General features: G+C 46.0%; 1 protein-coding gene across 4 annotated transcripts in view; it reads left to right on the plus strand.

The window, feature by feature from the left end:
• The first annotated feature begins 1,307 nt into the window (after nt 1-1,307).
• The window catches only part of TNC (tenascin C), a 72,095-nt gene continuing 51,378 nt past the window's right edge, over nt 1,308-22,024 (plus strand). Inside the window, exon 1 of one of the 4 annotated variants that reach the window (XM_032130602.1) lies at nt 1,308-1,559. The gene's annotated coding sequence lies outside the window, so the exon portion shown is untranslated. The remainder of the gene's footprint in view (nt 1,560-22,024) is intronic. The other 3 variants (XM_032130604.1, XM_032130605.1, XM_032130606.1) reach the window with 3 other exon arrangements.

The following is a 22,024-nucleotide window of genomic DNA, read 5'->3' on the forward strand; positions in this document are numbered from 1 at the left end:
GCCTGACCCTCCCTGGCCCAGCTCCAGCCGTTCCCTCATAAAGTGATGTGCCCGTGGAGCCAGGGAAAAGCCAGCTGGGAGGAGATGTGTTCAGAGAGGAATATGATCCGAAATTCCCAGGCTATCAGTTTTACTCTCGTGAGCATCTTGGCTCCTGAGCAGGATGCCAGGAGCAGAGGTTTGTGTTCTCCTGGCCCTCAGAGATGTTTGGGTCAGTGTTGCTTTCTAAACCATCCAACAGAAGAGTGATCTCATCTTTTATCCTGGAAGACAGACCTGAAAGTTCAAGATTAATCTTCCTCTTTCCTCCTCTGCCATCACCCCCCCAACGACAGAACCAAAAGGAAGCAGAAACCCAGAGCGCAGAGGGCTGGGGTACAGGCAGGGGAGAGCCGGGGTTTTAGTGTCAGGTAGGATGGAAATCGGTGCTAATGAGAATCCTTTAACTGTGATCTTCTCTTTTTTTGCCACAAGCCTCAGGTTCAAGGGTACTCAGAGACAACAAAGAGCCCTGGAAATGTCCCAGCTGAGCGCTCTGTGTGTCACTGATAGCTCCGGGACTGGAAGCAGAGAAGCCCTGAGCCTCACAGAAGTGCTTGGGTTATCTTTACACACAGACAGCCATGTAATCACTTTTTATCTGATCTGAGAAGAAAGGGAATCCCTCCTGTGTTGTCCTCTTCGGGCTTTTATCTCTCCTATTTCAGGGGGTTTTTTTACAAAGACTCAGGCTACGACTCTGCTCACTTTTCTCTTGAATCTCCCACTCTTCTGCCTGCGGCTCTTCAGAGCAGAAGCGCAAAAGGATGCAAAAGGGATCACAGGCTTGAAAAGATGGGAATATGCCAGATCCTCTGTGCAAATCTGAATTTTGCAGTTGATTCCAGTGCAGTGGGGTCTATTTACACCGAGATTAAACCCATTAATTTCTGTAGGAGTCCCTCGAATTTAAACCCTGCTTGTGATTCCCCTGATTTCATGTCACCTTGCTACTATTTCACAACGTTAAAATAGTGGGGGTGAGGGGATTAAAACTCCTGATAATGCACTCTGCTGATGCTGTAGGGAAAATATTCTGCTTTCTGAGTCATTTGCCCTGAGCTGACTTTCTTTTTGAATGGTTCAGGGGGTTTCCTTCTTTAGCCATAAATCGCATGCAAATTCTTTTTGTGTGCGTGTGTGCCTGTGGATGACAGCGTGTGCGAGTGTGTGAGTGTGTGTGTGCCTTTCAGAAGCCACGCCAGAGAGAGAGAGAGGCTGTTCCTTTAAAGCAAAACTGAAAAAAAAATGCCTTCAGGCGTCCTATTACAGTGGAACGAGCCAAGGATCAGGATTTGCAGCTCAGCTATATAAACCCAGCAGAATCTGGCTGATCTGACCAGTTTGCCTTGCTGTCAAAGCTCGCTGCCTTACGCGCACACACGGCACCAGACAACGCAACTCCGCCGAGTTTTGACAGGACGGCAACAAAGTCAGGAGCCCCGAGCTGGCTTTGAACAGCGTATTTACTTCATGGAGACTGCTCACAGCGGGATCTAAGCTCGGTCAGGGTCTCTAAGGTAAGTCTGCTTCCTCCCCTGAATTAAAGAGTCAGGAGCTCCTCTCGCACACAAGTTTGCAGTGACCCCGTGCTCTGGCATCACCCTCGTGGTTGTGACTATCAGGTGAATGGGCAGGGATCCTGTCAGGGAATGGTTTTGGATTGGGGCATGCCTGCCCCGAAGTCTGTCTGCATTGTCAGGTGGAATAATGTTAGAAATGTCTCGGTGGCACCCATCTGACCCAAGGAATGAATGGAGCAGGAGCTGGTGGGATGCTGGACATCCACACAAGCACAGACAGAGGACCGAATTGACAGGAAGGGTAGGAAAGCAGATTTGGGATTTCCTCTTGGCTCCTGGAGTGCTGTAACTGTTTCCCCCATCCTCACCTCGCGACCCAGACTAAATCCACTCGCAGGTTTTAACCCTCCCAGGCAACTCTTTCTGTGCTCCTGCCTGTGACCTGATGAGAGCCGGGCCCTCCCCGCTGCTAATTTGCTGTCCCCACACTTCTTTTGCACCGCAGCCTTTGTCACCTCCCTCCCAGCCCCCACTGGGCTCCGGTTTCTTTTACAAGTCCGGTAACATTAGTCTGCAGCGGGGACCAAAGCACAAAGGAAGATTCAACTGGGTATTTTATTACCAGTGCTGTACTGGGTGGGTTCTGGGAGCGGGAGGGTGAAATTCTCCATCCTCATGGAAAAACAGAGGCACTTGCTCTGTGTCTCAGCTCCTTGCTCCCTGGTGCACTGAGATTTTCTGCATGACTGTGTCTGCACTTACCAGCGAGGCTCAAATTGGCTGAAAACAGAGCAGCTGGCTGGGAGAAGGTGAACACACTTAGATTCATTTAGGAGTTGAACCCGCTCACTCAAGACTTTGTGTTACATCACCTTTGCAGAGTTTTCCCTGCCTGATTTTCTGTCTGGCTACCAGGACAGAGAGTTTTTGGCAGTGCATTTAAACTTCTGAAAAGTCTGTCTCATACTGTGGAAAGGAATGACATGCTCAGGTTGAAATGATGGTGATGTGTTGTGTTGCACACTGGAGACATAAAATTTAAAAGCACAATAAAAATATGTATAAAGTTTTTCTTCATGGAAAAAATAGAGAACAATGAGATGGATGTGATTCTATGGCCTGGGTAAAAGCCTTGCTGTCCAGCTGTTGGGCTTGGTTTTCTCTCCTGGTTTAATTTTTTAAGATCATATTAAATATTGGGAATTCATTTTACACACTTCCTAATTAATGTTACACGTGGGGGTTGTTTTATTGTGCTGGGTTTGTGCAGTTGCCTTTTAAAGCTGTGAAATCGTGGAATGGTTTGGGTTGGATGGGACCTCAGAGATCATCCAGCTCCAACCATGGGCAGGGACACCTTCCACTAGACCAGGCTGCACAGTTCAAGGGTGCCGTAGTCCAAAAATGAGGTGGACAATGGGGACTGGGGACTGTCCTTTGAACCCTAGGAAAACGTGCAGAAATGTGATGTCTTTTGGGTTGTTTCTTACTGTTATAGGGAAGGCAGGGGCAAATCGAATCTGAAGAAGTTTGACCAAATGGAAGTGTTTAGCCAAGAGGAGATAGCTCATCTGTCTGCAGCTCAGCTTCCCTGGCAGGGAATTTGGGAAGCAGCTGGAAGAGCTGTCAGGGTGTTCCTGGTGCAGGTGCTGCCCGGTGCTCAGGGAAGGACGAGCACCTGAACTGAGCAGAGTGGTGGGACAGAAGTGACGAGGGCTGTGCCCCCCTGTCACTGACCCGTCATGGTCACTCTCCCAAATACCAAATTGGCATTCACTTCCCATAGTTTTTGCTCATTAATTTCATCCTCTGGCTCCTTCCAGCCCAGAGAAATTTCTTTGCACGTTCCAGCCCTTAATCCTCTCACTACAGTTACTTTATCAGTGTTTCCAGAGCTGTGGAAGAGCCAAAGGATCTGCTGCAAAGCCCCCAGCCTGCAGATGAGAATGTCAGGTCTCACCTGGAGAGAAAGCAGAATTCTCCTAAAGAAATCCCTTCCAGATACATGATGGTCCTGGAAAAGAACACCAACCAGACCCAAATCTCCTGCTGAAATAGTGATGCTTAGTGATGTTAGAACTTACTGGGAACATCCCTCACCACAGCCTAAAATGTGCTCCACAAATTCTGAGTAACTGTTAGCTGGAGACTTTTTGAAATCCATCCCCTTTTATTATCCCAGCTCTTTAAAACAGGATCATTTCTCCTGAGAATTCACTCAAACTTAACTATCATGTTGCTATAACATCATTTCTAAAAGTGTTTGACATTCAGCTTATTTTCCATATCAGCGCTTTTTATAAAATATCTACAAAAAACCAAAGATTATTCATGGGTGAAGATGTTCTGACTTGCTCTAAAGAGACTGTCAAAGTTTGTTCTTGAGTATTGTCTCACTTTTTGATAAGAAAATGATGTTAAATGGCAGGGTCGGTGCTTTTTGGGACTTTCTCATCCTTTTCAAGAGTCAGGCAGAACTAAGAAGCAAATGTTCATGTGAAACAGCGATGCTGCTTTGGAACCAAAGCTTTAACCCTTTCATCCCTCCTGGCAAAACTGTTTGGAAAACCAGCTCGGGCAGTTCTGTGCCATTTTCCTGGCACAACACCACTGTGCCTCTCCCCACCCAGCTCTGCAGGCTCTGGCCAGAGGTTTGAGTGGTGCTGAGGGCATTTAATTCTCCTGGGCTGGACAATGGGTGTGTGGTGTAAATGGACGTAAGGGAGAAACAGTGTCCATCCAGTGCTGGATTCCTTAGAGAGCCCTGCTATCCCAGGTGGAATATTACATTTGGAAGTAAGGTTAATGCAGAGGGTGGTGTCTGCTACATTATCAGCTACACATTTACCTGTCCTACCTCTGTGCCACGAGAAATCCAGAGTGGTCAAATAATTACTCTCATTTGAAGCCTGTGACTTGATAAATTCCTCCTTGGCCTCGTGCCATCACAGTCTGCTAAGCTGAAGGGCCACTGACAGTTTTAAGGTCCAGTGGCTCATAAAACCCCAGGCTTAGGAGTGGATGATTTACATCCCTGGAAAGTTCAAAATCTCAGCTTTCCAGTAATAAAAGGAATTAGTTTTGAACTGCAGCAGTTTGAGATATAGGGCTTTAAAACTGGGCTCTGATTTACCAATGTGTGCTTTCTTAGCCTTAACTTCTGGTGTGAGTTTCACACACCCTGCTCGAAGACTGATCTCTGATCTAACCCTGTGGTTATAAATGGCAGAAGTCTGAAACTACTGTAAAATGTAATAGCTGCCCTTAGTGGTTTTAAGGAAGCTGCTGATGTCATATTGCAGAAAAAATCATTGTTGCTGAAGTGGGAAACTAAGGAAAACAGCAATCAAAGTGAAGTAAGTTAGTATTTTATCATCTACCAGGCTCAGAAATCTTCAAAACTGCAAGCAATTATAGGATTAGTAACTAATGAGTTCTCGACAGGAAGCACCATATCCTGAGGTCAAGGGCTGAAAAATAAGGGACGTGTACAGATTGCTTATGAGTTTTTAAGATGCAATTTAGTTCCTTAAACTGCTTGATATTGAAGAGGACTTGTTGTCCGTGGCTTTGGTTGGTTGATGTTGTAATTCCTGCTCCTGCATTTTAGGGCCTCGCTGTATTAGGAGTGAAGAGGTTTAATAAATGATGCTCTCTGCCACAAAGAACCTGCAATTCCTATTATTAGCTATTCCCAAACAATTCTTTGTATAGTGAAGAGAAGCAGGGAATAAGAAGGCAGTTCTTTGAGGAAAGGGAGTGCTGGAAAGCAGAGAAATGAGCAACCCCGAGGGACAATCTTGAGCCGTCGCAGTTTCCACCAAGCTCAGGGCTTCTACAAGTGTGAAACCGCCCCTCCCTCGGTGCTCGCTGTCCACTCGTGTGTCTGACCCTCTGGCCAGTCGGAGCTGGAGTTAAAAGCCTTCCACATGTGGGAAAAGTTAGAGACTGGGCATTCTTCCAGCTCCTGAAATCCCTCAATGCATGATGTAACCCCATGGTGTGGAATGGGCAGACTGGGAGGAGGAGTCAGTGGGATCCTGCCTGAAAAGAGGTGGCTCTGGAGCCTGCAGGAAGTGTCTGGGCATTGAAAGAAGGAATAGATGGGGATCCTTCTGCTAAAAGGGCAAAGTTTGAATAACTTAGTGTCACTTTTTAGCATTGAATGAATGATAGACGTGCCCTTATAACTAGAATTGTCCTTAATGTAAGATTTTCCTGGATTTCTGTGTGCATCCCTTCTCGCTCTCCTATATGCTGCCTGTCCTGTTGCTGGCAAAAAAAAAACATCAAAAAACCTCTACCTATAGCTTCAGAGAGTATATCCAGATGCAGAATTTGAATAATAGTTACTAATATAAAATATTCCTCACAACACACCCCTCCCAAACCAATGTGAGATTTTGCTGCTCAGGCTATGGAGTCAACGAGAAATAACTCCCCGTTTATGTTCTTGTTCGCCTTATGCATGAGCCAATCACCCAAGACAAATTCATCCTGAGCTGATCTGGTTGCAAGAAATTTCTCCAAGCTCCCATCCTTAACTGTCTGCAGTTTCAATTAAACTAAGGTGGGATGGTGCCAAGTTTTCAGCACTTCCAACGGGAGAGTCCCGGTGCCCGAATAGGCAGTGGCATTTTGTATTCTTTGGGGAGCGGAGGGCAACGTTGCCAAGTTTGCATTCAGTCATCCATCACATATTAGCCCACTGGAGGTCCATTCTTCCCGAGCAATGGGGGAGCTCTGCTTCCTACTTTGAAAGATTACTCACACAGAAAGCCCTTTCCCCAAAACCAGGCAAGAGAAAGGAAGCTTTCTTCGACTCATACAAGCGCTCGCTTTCCAAAGTCCCCACAAAAATGATATTGTTTCATGCTCAGAAAACATATTCTCTTCAGCAGCTGAGGAGAAAGTGCAGGGTGGTAGGACAGAAATCTTAAATACAGATTTTTCCAAAAGTGCTTGCTTCAATCCTGGGCTCAACAAAGGTCTATTGTAGTGGCTGCCTCTTCCCAGGGCAGGCTGGAGCATGGACTATGTGTGGATAGATATGGGCCAGGAGCCTCCCAGGAGTCTGAAACTTAGAGCCTGGGGAAATCCCATTGTAATGATTTTGGCTTTAACTCTGCCCAACATGCACCAGAACTTGATAAGCTCATAAGCCTGAAATTGCAAATGCTAATTTTGTTATGGAATTAGGATGTTTACCAGAGTATTAATCTAAAGAGTCTTGATTCTTCTCTAAATTTACTTTCTTTTCCACCGTTCTGGCAGCACAAGGCTAAAAGGGAACGTAAATTTCTTTTTCTGTGTATATATGAAAATTAAACCCTGAGATCCTTTCCCTCTGTGCCCAGCAGAACTGGCTAAAGAGTTATTTCCACCATTAAGGAAAGGCTGTGAGAGGGCTAAAAAAAGCTTTATTTCCAAGAAATAAATTCACTTTCCATTGCCAAGAAATTAAAAGACCTGGAAACAGGCAGATTTTGTCGGTCAGTTTGGGCTTTATCTCAAACACAGGAGGCAGGGCCAGCAGGTGAGAGAGGCTGTGGGCTGAGCACTCTGGGGACTGTGGTTTTGTGCCTCTTTGCTGTGATGAAAAGCCTTTACTTGGACAGGAAAGGGTCACTCTCAGTGTGTGCTGAGCACTTCAGCACAAGCCCTTGGTGGTTATCTCCCTCCTCAGGATTTCGCCTTGTCAGGAGCTGTTTGTTGGCCCATCAAAAGGAGCTCAGTGGCCACTTTGCACTGGCTCTTTGTTTCTCCTGGTTCCTTTGGAAAGCCAGCCTCTTTTGGGTATGCTGAATCCTCCTAAATAGCTTCTCTGTGCTGTGGGACAAAGGTCTATGCCAAGAAAGATATAAAGGTAGCTTGTGATCTGCAGGCAGCCCATTCCTCTTGGCCAGAGCCAGTGTAATGCATATTTTCCCTTTACTTGTGGCTTGTACTTCCCTCCTGCATCGCTTGTACCACACTAATTCAGGGCTGACTCCCGATGAATGCTGCACACTGTGGGCCACAAGGCACGGGAGAACAGGATACACATGAAGGGAAAGTTCTCAGATCATTTTTCTTATTGAAGGATTTTGGCCATGTAAACAGTTTCCAGGAAAAAAAAAAACAAAAACGCTGGCATTTCCCATGGTGAGCGCTCCTTATGAATGTCCTATCTATTTTTCCAGTTTGGTGGCCAAGTGGAGTGTTTAGAGGAGGATATACCACCTACAAGCCAGGGAATTTATATTTCCACTGCCAAGTGTTAATTATGATGTCGACTCAGCCACTTTACAGGTTAGCAAGTCAATCACAGGGAGCCAGCACTCCAAGTGCTGCAGCTCCAGGCTTGATGGGAAGCCTGCAGCACCCAGAGAGTGCCATTCTCAAACACATCAGCGTTATTTGTTGCTTTATTTGGCTCTTATTTCATATAGTGTTTATTTGTCTTAGAAAAGCACATTGGGATTTGACAGGGTTGCTGGCAGTAGGAAGGAAATTCAGTTTATTACCACCAGCCGTGTGGCAGGGACACCTTTTTGGTTGTTCTGATCCCTGACCTTGAACAATTCCAGAGATGGGGAATCCACAGCTTCTCTGGGTTATGTATGTCCTATATATCCTGTATCCTAACATCCTAGTAATAAACTGAAAAATAAGGGGTGGGAGGGCTTAATTTAACTAAAAATTAAATTAATAATTTAACTAAAAATTAAATTAATTAATTTTGAGTCTGTGGTGTCCAACTCCACCTGGGGCAGAGCTCTTCCTGCTGACAGGAGCAATATTTAATTCCCTTTGATACAGGGATGTCCCTGTAACACTCCTGCTTGGCATTGCCTTAATGAGATCTTTTTGCAGAGGATGCCTTGGGCTGCTCCAGTTTGGTCTGTGCTCATACAGGTCAGGGGACAAACCCAGGCTGACAGAGAGGGAATCAGAACCCACAGAGTGTTTTCCATGCCCAGAGTGGCCCTGCATTGTCTGCCCTGTCCCCTGTCCCCTCCAGCCTGCCCTGCTGAGGGGATGGGTTTCTCCTGGGCAGACTTCAGGGGCCGCCAGCCAAATTCTCATGTGACACAATGGCATTGATTTCACTGGGGATCTGGTGCTGGATAATTGAGCTCCACGTCCCTCCTTTCATCATCCCATGGCTCAAATTGCTGCCAGCCAAGGCTTCAGCACAGTCACAGACAGGGCTCAAGTCACTGTGGGTTAAGAGAACGAGGTCAGAGGGGTGCTGGTGGAGGGCTCTCAAGCCTCCCATTAATGTGGCAGTGCCCAATTTGCTGACATTTGAAGCAGCAGCGCAGATTTTTGTCTGAGTTCAGTCACTAATCCCTGCTCAGGGCTGTGTTTATGGCTGCAATTTCCATTACATTACATAAGTGCCTCTGCTTTGCATCAGAGCACTGCAAAACATCCCCAGACCGGACTTTTCAGAAGCAGCCTCCTCTCTTTTTCCAAACTCCTTGCACTCAATTTGTTTCAGATCTTGTGCATCTCATTTATATTTCATTTTGCCTTGCCAAGCCATGGCTGATTTCATTCCATCTTCTCTTCACGATGTATTTTGCTCTAGTATGAGTTTGCTACCCTTCCCTGGGTTGCCAAAGATGCAAATTCTTGATGCTACCACATGTGACAGAACTAGGCCAGGCAGATCTGCAGCCTGGGGGCGATTACTGGAAGTCAGATTTCAAGGAACTCCTTCTGTGGTCTTGTGAGTTAGAAAAATGTGCACATTCCTGTGTGTTTGAGGTGCTAGTACCAAGGACAGAGGAGCTCCAGCAGGGAGGAAAAGCTGCCCAGGGAAACTAAGGATTGGTTTAAAAGCAACAAACTGCCTGGTGAGGGGTTACCCATCAGCTTCCTCAGCTTCTTTTCAAACCATACCCGAAGTCTGCTAATGACAGGAGGCAAGGAATGATAATTCTGGTCCCCAGGAATAGTGCAGGCTTTTATGGCCTGCATAAAAGTCATTTTTAGTGCTTGAATAAGTATATGGTTAAATCAAAGTAAAATTAGAAACCACATGCAAATATTCATAATGGATTCTGAAAGTATCCTGCTGCCTGCTGACCAATATCATCTGCAGCAATCCATACAATTAAATACTTTCTGTTACTCCAGACCAATATAAATGTAAATTGTCCGTGCTCTCAATGACAGCAAAGCCATTGAAAGAGAAGAATTCCACCTCTCTTGCCTCTGGACGTGACATTCCTTCAGCTAAAATGATTTTAAATATGGAAAAGTGTGAGGCTGGGTGTGTGGAGCAGAATTTTGGCTAATCTCTTGCTCCTGACCTCCAGGAGAAATTTGAAAAACAGCTTCCTCAGAGGTGCTGTACAAAGCAGTGCTGTGTCAGTGCCTGTTCACTGTGTATTTGTTTAATATGTCAGTAGTTTATGGTTCTTATAAAAGATCCTTATTTCTACTGCACAGACCCCACCAATAGTTTTGGTAAATGCATTAATTTGGCATCTGGTTTTTTATAGCAGATCAGCTATTCATTCACCTATTGTTATTATATTTATCAAGAGTATTGATGGCTTATTTCCTATGTCTCATTATCAGTAACAAAGATGGTGTTTGATACCTAAATCATGAATTTCTGAGACAAATGACACTGGCCAAGTTCCCATCCCCAGGACTGGCTGCTGCTTTTTTCTCAGCAGCTCCTGCTTGGCGTGAAAGGAGTGGGAAGAAAATTCAGAAGTCTTGCATTTCTGCTCTTCCCATCTCATCCCAAAACCACCTAAAACTTTGAGAAATGGGCTCTGGAAAACATATAGGTGGTTTTGGAAGCAACAGCATGGAGAAGGGCCCGGAAACGAAGCAGAGCTTTGTGTGTGGAAGGAACACGAGTCGCTGTGATTCATGCGAGAGAGCACACGAACCCCGTGGTCTGAAACTGCAGCAGCAAAGCCCTCAAAATATTTCAAAGCAAAGTCTCCAGCGTCTACCCAGAAAATAATGAGCTCCTGACAAAGTGTAACTTGGCAGAGAAACTTTCCAAAGACAAGTTTAGAAAACCGTAGATCTTTTCCAGCTCTGCGTCTTTGCTGCGAGCAGGGAAAAGCCAAGAGCCCAAGCGAATGCTTTTGCTATTAGCAAAGGCTTTATTAAAAGGTACAGGACGTACTTAAGAGGCAGGAGGGGTTTCTGCTGGGAGACTGTGCACAGAAGTTGCTTTTGCTGTGAAAAGGGGTTTTTTTATATTGGAAAAGGCACTAATTGAGGCTTCTGTGTCTGTGGCAACTCTGCCATGGCCCGCATTCAATTCCCTGTTCAGCAGCCCAGAGTTCTGCTCGTGTCTTCAGAGAGGGATGGGAAAAAGTCACTCCTGTGCTGGAAATGCAGACAGGGGGTTCAGGCAGAAGCCAGGCAAAAGGAAGGTGTGACCCATCCATTCTGCTTTCCATGGAGTCCCTCGGATCTGACCCATTTCTACAGCTCTGCTTCTGTTTTTAGAACGGCGCCAGTTTTGCTGAACCCATTGTTGTCTTTGCCCTTCCCATCTCTGGTGTGTCCTGCTGTTTCTAATCCACAGTTTTTGTCTAGGCTGTATCTGCCATGGGCTTTTTCTTCCCCCTCTGACAGCTACAGCAAGAACAGAGGTTGCTTTGCAGATGTGAGAAAAAAGTATTTAGCAGATGGCTTTTTTTCCCCCTCCTGAGCTTGTAGCAAATTGCTCCACTTGGCTGATTGCTGTGCCCCCTGCCAGGAGCCTGAATGCAGCTCCAGAGCACCCCACTGACCTGCTTGTTTTGTTTCTCTTTTCTGAGCTCCCATTTCCAGAAACTGATGCTCAAGTGTCCGAGCCCTTAACAAAAAAACAAGCTCCAAGGGCAGACTGAATTCCCTGTTAACTTGTGCCTCATCCCAGTCCCTGTGAGAGAGACCAGCTGGGTTTGGTGTGAGTTCTCCCATGGTAACCTCTTGTAATGCTGTTTCTCTTTTCTTTCAGTTTATATGCGACAAATTTGAATGATCTGCTCTATAAAATAACCAGGCTGTTTCTTGTGGCTGCTGTAAAATTCCTTCTGTGGCCAGAGCTGGATGAAGGATTCTCCTGCCCTTCCCGTCTGCAGGGGTGAATCACTTGGGTTATGTAACAGCAGCAAACCTTGGCACACCAAGGTGCAGGAGGATTGTGCACATGGGTGTGGGAATCATCCCTCTGATCACATAAAATGTCTAGAGATGAAAAGGCCTTCAACAGACACAAGAGAATGAGCTGGATCCGTGAATTTTGGGTTAGCTGCAGTTTTTTTCTCGAATTCTCTGGTGTCTTTCTCTGTGGGTTTTGGTTACCTTGTAATTTATTTCCGTGGATTCATCTTCTCATTCTGATGATTGGCCTGGCACATCCTCTTGGCTTCAGAGTAAGGCTGCAGCTTTCTATCGTTACCCCAGAATTCCAGGCAGTCCTGTAGCTCTGTGCATTTGTGCTGCACGTCTGGTCAGACCTCCTTCTTCAGAGCAAAAGACATCCCAGAGAATCATGGAATCACAGAATGGCTTGGTTTGAAAGGGACCTTAAAACTCATCCCGTTCTACCACCTCTACATGGGCAGGGACACCTCCCACTATCCCAGGTTGCTCCAAGCCCATCCAGCCTGGCCTTGGACACTGCCAGGGATCCAGGGGCAGCCACAGCTGCTCTGGGCACCCTGTGCCAGGGCCTGCCCACCCTCACAGCCAAGAATTTCTTCCCAATATCCCATCTAACCCTATTCTCTGCCTGATTGAAGCCATTCCCCCTTGTCCTGGCACTCCAGACCCTGCTCAACAGTCTCTCTCCATGGTTCCTGTTGGCTCCTTCAAGTCTTGGAAAGCTGCAATTACCCAAAACCTTCTCCTCTTCAGGCTGAACAATCCCAGCTCTCCCAGCCTTTCCTCCCAGCAGAGCTGCTCCATCCCTCTGATCCCCCTGGAGCCTCCTCTGGCCTCTCTCCAGCAGCTCCAGGTCCTTCCTGTGCTGGGCCCCGGGGCTGGGGCAGCTCTGCAGATTTCCCTTTCTCTCCTACATTTCAGGCCCAACATTCCAGCTTTTTTCTTTTTAATTGGGTATTTATTTTCTGACAATATTACAGCACTCCCTGGGAAGATGTTTAATTATGGAAATGAGGATTTGACAGCACCTTTCCTGTGAGGTCCTTGGAATGCTTAATTCACAGGGACACACACGGTCCCTGGAGGTTTTACTAGCGGCAAAACAGAGGCACAGCAGATGATTTATGAAATAATTTCAGAACAGGATGCCTGAGTTTCAGTCCTCACTCCTAACTGTGATACTGATGCCTTAGATCTTGACCTTTGTGTTTTTCAAATCCTGCACTGCCTGGTGTGTCACTCTGGAGTTTCTTGGAGCCTGTTCACTTCTGCTCTCTCGTGCTGGGCAGACATAACAAAGCCTCTCCAGGCCTGCTCTCCAAGGACACCCAGACCATCCCAGGCCCAAAAGTATAAACCAAAGAGTTTCTAAGGGGGGCAAGGGGAGGGGAAATTACGTCATTAAACGGAAGATTTAATTGGAGAATTAACCCTGCTATGCCAATGAACCAAACCTATAAAAGAGTGAAGAACTCGTGACCTGGGGTCCACCTTGGGGTCCATCCTGGCAGTGGCCTCTGGCTCCCCAGGGGTACCTTTGAAGGCCTTTCAGATAAATACCTATTTTATTCTTTTACTCCTGTCCAGTCTCTGTTTTTGGGAGGCCTCTTAAGGCATCAAAACCACACCACCAACCCCAAGGTTTTGGGCATTTTCTGGAATCTCTGCCAAGAGCACAAGGTTTTGTGGGAATTCCATGGGTCCAGCTCTATTTAGCTCCATTTTCTTGTTATGGAAAAGAAGACGGCAAAGGGGATGGCCGACCCTTGGTCAGGAAGGTTTTATCTCAACCTGAATTGCTGAGATGTAGTTTTGCCAAGCCTGGGGAATCCATTCATGGGAGACCTGTTCGTTCCCACTTTGCAATGACACCTTAACTCTGTACTCAGCATTCCTTTGAGTTATAACTCCAAGGTGAACATATTCCTTGGCTGCCCTATTGGTTCACCTCAAACTTTACTTCCATTTAGATTTGTATTGATGCCTTGAGAGGCCTCCTAGAAACAGAGACTAGACAGGAGTAAGGGAATAAAGGCAGGTATTTATCTGAAAGGCCTTCAAAGGTACCCCTGGGGAGCCAGAGGCCACTGCCAAGATGGAGCCCAAGATGGACCCCAGGTCATGAGTTCTTCACACTTTTATAGGTTCGGTTCATTGGCATAGCAGGGTTCATTCTCCAATTAAAGCTTCAGTTAATTATATAATTCCCCTCAGCTTGCCCTCCTCTCAAAGACTTTTGGTTTATAGTTTTTGGGCCTAGGACGGTCTGGGTGTCCTTGGAGAGCAGGGCCAGAGAAGCTTTGTTATGTCTGCCCAGCACGAGAGAGCAGAAGTGAACAGGCTCCAAGAAACTTCAGAGTGACACACCAGGCAGTGCAGGATTTGAAAAATATAAAAGTTAAAACCTAAGGCATCAGTATTCCCAGGTTTCACAAAGGTCCATCCTCACAGCACCACAAACCCAGGCTCTGTGGTAAAGCAGAGGTGAGCTCTGTGCTCCCTTGTCTTTCCATCACCTTCCACATGTCCCTGCAGAACAAATCCAGAAGGAATTTGCTTCTTTCCTTATGCTGCCTGAGAACCAGGATCGAAATCACACCCACACGTGTGCCACTGTTGGAAATGTTAGCTGAAATACATTCTAAAAAATAAGATTACTCCAAATGAGAATTTGTTTGGCTTTTCCAGCTCAGCACTCAGAGTTTCACCTCCTCGCATCCTAAAGGGAATAAACCTAATTTGTAAGAAAAACCCTTTGCATTTCATGGCTGCAGCTTTTTCATTTCCTGGGCTTTGCACCTCTAAGAGAGAGCAACACAAACCATGAGTGAGACATTACTTCAGGCAACCCACTCCAGGCTGCATCATTCCCTTGAACTCATTCAGCAGCATCCTTTTTGCATGGCCTTATCCTTTTTCTGCCTCCAACAAAAACAGTATTTTTAAAATCATACTACACAGGCATATTTTTAGCTGCTGTGAATCCCTGCAGTGCCACAGGTCAAATCCACCAGCTGGTCTAACATGTTTGGGAGGCAAAGGGGAAGTGGAGTTGTCTAAGACACCAGAGCAGCACCATCAAATCCCAAACCTGAGAAATCTCCGTGTCTGTCTCCTCTGCTGCCCCTCCCCAGCTCTGCTCTCTTCCCTTTCCCCGCTCTTCCAGGCTGTTTGTTTTACATCTCGAGCCAAGCTGACTCCCTGCCAAACATCCTGGGGGGGCAGGGGAGTGTTATTTATCCATAGTTACAATTCTTTGGTGGATAACAAGCAGAATCCGCCTTGGGAACAGGAAAATCCCTGTCCTTGAAGATGGTAACAAGCTGAAGGTAATTGGGCAGAGCAGCCAGCAATAAGGAGCCCTCTGGCTCCTGGACCAGCATTTTTGAAGTATCTTGCTGCCTGAAAATTCAGTTTGGTGTTTGAAAATGCATGGATGTGTTTTACTCCCCGGTGGGCACAACTCTGAGCTTTTAGAGGTGGGAGCGAACATGAGATTAATTCTCTTTCTTCTGTCCTGGGGTGCAGGAGAGCACAAGCACTGTGGGTTCACTTTCATAAATTTTCACTTAGTAATTGAAGGCCAGGCTGCTCTGACTTTTATTAGAAAAAGGAGCAGGAATCCTTTGAAGAAATGATTGAGGTGGTTATCCTTGGAAACAGCCCACTTGGTTCAAAGCAAGCCATTACTGGGTTCAAAGATTTAAAAGAAAGATTTGTCAGGGAATTTTTTCCCAAGAATAGGAGCCCCTGAAATGCTGCTGACTCTCTCTTGGTGTCCTTCTTGCTGAGTCCTCAGAATCAAGTGAAAAATGGCATCTTTCAGTGACCAAACATGTGTTGAGAAAAAATTTCACTTGTACCTGTTATTTTATCATCACTTGGCTCCAGTTCTTTTGTAAAAACAACTTTTATACGTTTTTATTTGGACATCCTATGGAGAGGACAGGGAAATGCTGAATGAAATTGTACAGAATGAGAGGAACAAAGGAAATTTTTTTCCTCTAATATAGGGGACCACTAGTGCCACCAAATAGCTCATCTGAAATACTGTAATTCCAGTAAGTACAGCAGATATTTCATCATTTATAAACATCCTTGAGTGCTTACAGAGAAATCAGTGCAAACCAGCCAAGTCTTTCCTCAAGTCAAATAAAAAAATGGAGTGCAATTTGTTCCATAATGGAACAAAGTCCCAGTTTTGGTGAAGGATTTCACTACTGCAGAAGGTGGGTGCTGGGTCACTCCAGCAGGGAGAGGCGTGGGATGGTTTGTGCTGTTTGGATGGTGCATTGTGACCCTCCCAGGTGGTATTTGCCACATGGATGGGTGTAACTGGTGTCTGCCACAGGGCTGGGCTTTGTGCCACTGCTGGGCTCTGTAGAAATCTTGAAAATAGGTGAAGACTTTTGTTCTGCCATCTCAGAACAATGAATCCGTTTCTTGTGCCCCTTTCCCATCTTATTCCTCTCTCATTTTCCTGTTGGCCAAAATGAAAAAACCAAAAAAAGCCCAACCAAATTCAACTTATTTATTCACTTCTCAATTCTGCCTGAGCCTGTTGTTTAAAGACCCTTCTTTTGTGAGTTCAATCAGATGCTTGATAAGAGAACAAGCGTTGCTAACTAACAGGGCTACAAAGCAGCCCCTTCAGGGAACACATGACCTCATCCCCAGGATTACTCCAGCACAGGAATTCAGCCTCCAGCGCACACCCAAAATAAACCTTTGCAGGGAGGTGCTTTAGCCACCTCCCCTTGGCCCGGCATCTGCTTTGCCAATGTCCTCCTCAGTGGTTGGGACGAAAGACGTATGGAAATTCCGATTTTCCTGCTCCCAAGCAGCCTGCCCCGCTGGCTGGAGCTGCCTTTGGGCCGCTGCCCTGCTGCAGCAGCCAGCCCTGGCACAGGGATGCAGTCATGGAGCGGGGCTGGTTTTCACTCCCAGCTCCCATTGTGTGCCCGGGTTTTGTTGGATGCTCGGAGCCTTGGCAGCCGGGAACGGCTCTGGGAACGCCTGTGGGGTCACACACAGCGCTCCCAAAACTCCCCCTCTGCCAAAAGGTGGCATAAATCCCTCCCTGATGGATGAGAAGTGACACCAGTGTGTTGTCTCGGTGCCTTTAGCCCCTAACACTGGACAGCACCAATGTCCTGAGGATATCATCCCTGCTTGGGAAGCTGGTGGGTTTCCAGCCAGCTGCTTTGGGATCTCAGTCTGGGTGTCAAGACTTAGCTCCTGTTGCCCCCACGATGAGGAAGAGGACGTGGTGAGCAGCTCCCCACCCTGGCACGCTTTTGCTGGACAAGGTCTCCAAGGAAAGGCAAAAAGGACTCCTGCAGTCCTTGAAGCAAAATGAACTGAAAGGCAATATCCGGTCGGGTCCCAAGCTGGTTTAAGTCCCGTTGCCCCTAGTCAGGAGCTCATAACCATGCTGGAAGGAAACACATCTGCGGCTCACGCTGAGATGTATCATTTATTTATTTCCAATTATGCACATTTAGCAGCAAGTTACATGAAAGATTAAACACCACGTTACGAGTGTGGTCTCATTAATTCTGCACCACGCATCTAAGTCACTCAGCAATTACCTTCACTCCTTTTTAATGTGGATAATTTTATTAAATGTGGTGATAGCAAAAATGAGTTAAGAGCTGTGGATGCCTGTTTTTCATGCGCTCTCTTTCCGAGGCTGGCTGGCTATATATAATTATTGCATAATGCCACGTTGGATGCTTCTCATTTAAACAACTGCTTAAATAGCTGCAAGGCTCTGACAGGGTTCAGCAGATGCCTCTTCCTTGGCCTCTGATCTTGTAAATGTGAATTCTTCATTGTGCCTGGGATACCTGTTGGTGACAGACGTTGCAAAGCCTCAAGATTTGAGTTTATTCTACAAAAAAATCGGCCTGAAGAGTAAATTCTGCCCTAAACACCACAGTGGTGGTGTCAGAGCAGCTCTGCTCCAGCCAGGTTGTACCATTTCCAAAGGCATCTCCTTTGCCCTTTTCCCCACCAATCTTGTCCCCACCTGTGACCCATTCAGAAGGTGAATGTGATTAAACCTCATTAAGAGCTGCAGCCACTTGGCTCCTCTAATTTAACACGCTTGGGGCTTCCTCTAATCCAGGTGATATATTAAAAGAATTAAGAGATTCTAGCATGAAGAGTATAGAATTCAGGCAGAAAAACTGAGAGCAGAGGAAGCCTTTTCACAGGGGTAAACTGAAGAATCTTTCCAGAGGAGCAATTGGAAACATAGAATTAGGGAGTTTAGTTATTTGTACTTTGGTTAGACTTATTAGAAATCAAGGTGAGAACTGACTGGTCTGAAATGTCAGAGCTGAGGGGTGATCTCAGCTTTCCGAAGTCCCAGCTCGGTGCCATTCGCACATTCCTGGCTCTCCCCTGAGCTCCTGCTCCTTTGCTCCCAATGGAGTAGCAATAGCAGTGGGATGTTCAGGCAGGATTTCTTTGCTTTTCTCATCATCAGCCAGGTAATTCCTAAGAAACATAAATCAGAAGAGTCCGTAGGACCCAGAATCTGGAAGGCACCTCTTGGTTGCTGAGTTCCATACCCTGTTATGGCAGGCACCTCGTCACATAATCTGTTTTTCACTTCTGTGTAATTATTGCATGTTTTCAGCAGTCATTTTCTCCCCGCTGTACCTCTGCCAGCTGATTTAATTTTTCATTTAATTCATGAGATTTGCTCAACATATTTAATATTTCATTGACCAAAGGTGTCACTGATACTGGAAGAAGCCCACCTCTGATCCCTGAACTTTCAATCTGCTTTGAAAATCAGCCAAACTCATTGTTTTGTTTGGAAAGTTCTGTTCTCTCTCTGAGATCCTGAACAAGGATAGACCTGGAGAGATTTTCCATGGCTAAGAGGACAAAACTTCTGAAACAAAAGTGGTTTATAATGGAATAATCACGCTAATTTGCCTCCAAACAGTCACTGCACAACAGAAGGTTTAGCCTCTCATGGGTCTCCTTTTATGCTTATCATTCGGAATTTACCAGAGCTCTTTCACATTTTTATGGATGTTGGCTTCACTGGGTTATTTCTCCTTGCCTTTTGTGGCACTGTCATGCTGATGGCTTTGAAATATGAGCCTTTGCTAAATTCTAAATTGTACACAAAGCAATTAATTAAAATTCCTTCCAAAACAGCCCTGGCAAAGCCCTGTCAGTGCTGCTTTCCAGCCAAGGTAGGATGGGTGGAGGCTAAAATGCATCCAAGTGGTTTTAGTTCAAGATGATGTACAGTAGGATCTGTGAACCAGAAACCCTGCAGCTTCCCCAAAGCAGGAACATCGTCTAAGAGCTGTGGCCAAAGGTGAAAAGTGAACTGGAGTGAAGAGTTTGGGCTTAGCTGGGTGATATTTAATGCAGGACCTCAGGGGCCGCACGGGGCAAAAAGCATCCATGAATTGTTTTAATTGCTGTTCTTTGAAAGAGTCTGAGGTATAAATGTGATCACAATTCCAGTGATCACCAGAGACTCTTGTAGGATTTAAGATAATCTAGAATTCCTTCTGTTTTTACGACTAATTCCAGTGGCATGGGCAAGGCCTTTGGAATGGATGATGGATGCATTCTGGGCTTGAAAACTCTAATCTGTGACAGCTCAGAAATCAATCCTGAATTAACTGTGCAGAGCAGTTCCCACCTCTGCACTCAGAGTGTTCTTGGTTGTAATTGTCCTCAGTCCCACGAAGTTTCGCTGCTCTGAAATGTGCAGTGCCAGCACCAGATGGGACACAGGTGGCTTCAGGGGGCATCCAGAGCCCTGAGCTGTGGCTGCTCATCCACATCAAACACAAAATGCTGGTTGGCCCTGAAATGAAAAGAATTTAAGTCACAAAGGCAGAGAAAAATGTGCTTTTATGTGCTTTAAGTGCTATAAATGCCTTCTGGGAGCTGCTGGCGTTTGAACCACTGTGGTGGGACTCAGCAAAGCTGGATCAGCTTCCTCTGTCTTGCAGTGGGTAAAACACCTCAGCAAAAAGGCAGAGGCTCCTGGGGAGCTTGGGAGTCTCAGTGTCAGCCTCTCCATGTCCCAGTTTTCCATATTCAAAGTGGAGGATTGTGCTTTGTTTATCCATCACAATTACAGAAGCTTTCAGAGAAGAGGCTCTTTGCCTTTCTCCAGCACACGTGGATGCCGTGAGGCTCCTGCTGTGGGGCCGTGGACATCACTGAGTCCCTTCTGTGACAGAAAATGTGGATTTGTGTCACTTGTATCTCTAGACTCCAACTCTTCTACTGAAATGAGTTTTCAACCTTCCTTCCCAGCTGTTTCCTCTCTGCCTCTTTCTCCATGGAGCTTTTCCAGAGGATGCTTTCTTGCTTTTTCCCTCTTTTTCACTCCCATTGCACTCCCACAGACAGCCAGATCAGTTTGGTTAATGCTTATCTCCCTTTGTAATTTCCAGGAAGAGCTGTAGTCTGAAAATCTGGCGTAGGTGGGGTGGCAAAGGTTTTCTATTCACATGTTGCTATTTATTAAAGGGAGGTCACTGAGCCTGGATCCACAGTTTTGTGTGGGCTTTCCAGATGTGGGATTTCTTATCTAGAAAACAGCAGAGCATTTGCAGGATGTTTATTCTTTATGACCTGGCCATGGAGGTAGAAGTAAAGCTGTTTGACTGTAAATTAAAGGTAAATCCTCAACCTGGAACCTGGATGGATTCCTGCTTATCACTGTGCATTTTATCTGTTAGAACCATTGAGAAAAAGGCAATCAGCTTCTTTCTGTCCCCTTTGAAAGTTATGACCCTCTTTTCACCTCTTCATGCAGTTGATTTAAGACTTTGAAGAAAATTGCTGAATTATGAAAATTTCCCTTTGGAGTTTCACACCCTCAGGGTCTATTCATATCTGCAGGGTCTGATTGGGGTTGAAACAATTGCCACACTTCTTTGCACCCACAATCTCCGGGAGCCTTGGGGAACACAGCAGATTTTCTGAATTACTCTGAATGCAGCTGCCCTGAAATTCCTCTCCTTAGAACGGATACAGTGTAAATAAAGAGGGGGGGGAAAAAAGGTGACAATTTGGCTTTGATCATTTCTGCTGAAAAGGTTCAGGACTGATGGCTTAGGACTGTTATGAATTTCTGCTCTCCACTGTGATTTAATGTAGTTTGACCTACACTGAGTATCCCTGCTGATTCCTTTGCCCTGTTGGAATTGGGAATGGAAAGAAAATGATTTTCTGCAGTTATGAATGTGTGGAAACAGCAGTGGAAGATGATGAAGTCAGAGCTGTTCATGTTTTGGCCTCTCATGTGAAAACTTCCAGGGCCCCCCCAGTCCCTTGCTTTGAGAACATTTCAATTGACTTCAGCCTTAATCCACTTCTGCTGGAGAAGATTCCTGGAGCCTCGGGAGTCACAAGCTCTTGGCAAAACCACAGCAGCACTTTGGCTTTGAAAGGTTGCATCTTCTGAGGCCTTGCCTTGTGGAAATGCCCTCTGGCAGATGGTCTCAGTTTAGGAGTCCTGTGTAACAGCACTGCTTGTATTCCTTGCAGAAAATGCACCAATCCCCCAGGTGTGCAGAGAGGGAAAGATCTGGGTCAGAGCCAATCCTGCTGTGGCTCTTTGGTCTTTGTGGCAGTGGATAAGGAGAGGGGCACAGTGATAACATGGTGCCAGTGCCTCCACGTGTGCTCTGCTGGGCACCCCAGGCTGGAGGGGACACATGGAGCACGCCTTGGTGGAAACTCTGGAAATGTGAAGTTCCTGCAGTTAACAGATCACAGAAAACTATTCTGGGGTTAGCAATCGACAAACCTCAAAATGCTCCTTGTTGTGTTCCCTGGAGAGGGCTTTGGCTCTTCTCCAGTGGAGTCTTCCTCCCTGTCAGAACCCAGCCCGCTGCTGTTTTGCCCAGATTTTAACAAGATGTGCTCAAATCCAGTATGTGCTGACAATATTTGATCCCCTCCTGCTGTAATGTTGGAAGTATCTGCTTAGACAGGAATTGCTTCCTTCTTTTCCTCTCTTTTTTCCCTGCCATTTTCATGTCTAATTTCCAAGTCATGACATGTAGAGAGTGTCTGAGAAAATCTAATCAGCCTTCTGCCTTCGTTAGGAAGGACAGCTGAGATCGTTTCTAACACCTCCACTCCTTCCTCGCTGCAATCTGTTTTGATTAAAATTGCACAGGGCTCTCATCTGCATATTTATCATCCCACATACCCACAAATCATCTCACAACTCTGCCACCCCTGAACGTTCAGGAGAGACTGGATTGCTACACCAGGACTTTAAAGTATGCAGACATTAATTTAGTTTCTCACACCTGCTGCTTTCCAGCAAATATGGCTTTGGG

This window comes from Corvus moneduloides, chromosome 21 (assembly GCF_009650955.1).
Source record: "Corvus moneduloides isolate bCorMon1 chromosome 21, bCorMon1.pri, whole genome shotgun sequence".
NCBI classification, from domain to species: Eukaryota; Metazoa; Chordata; class Aves; order Passeriformes; family Corvidae; genus Corvus; species Corvus moneduloides.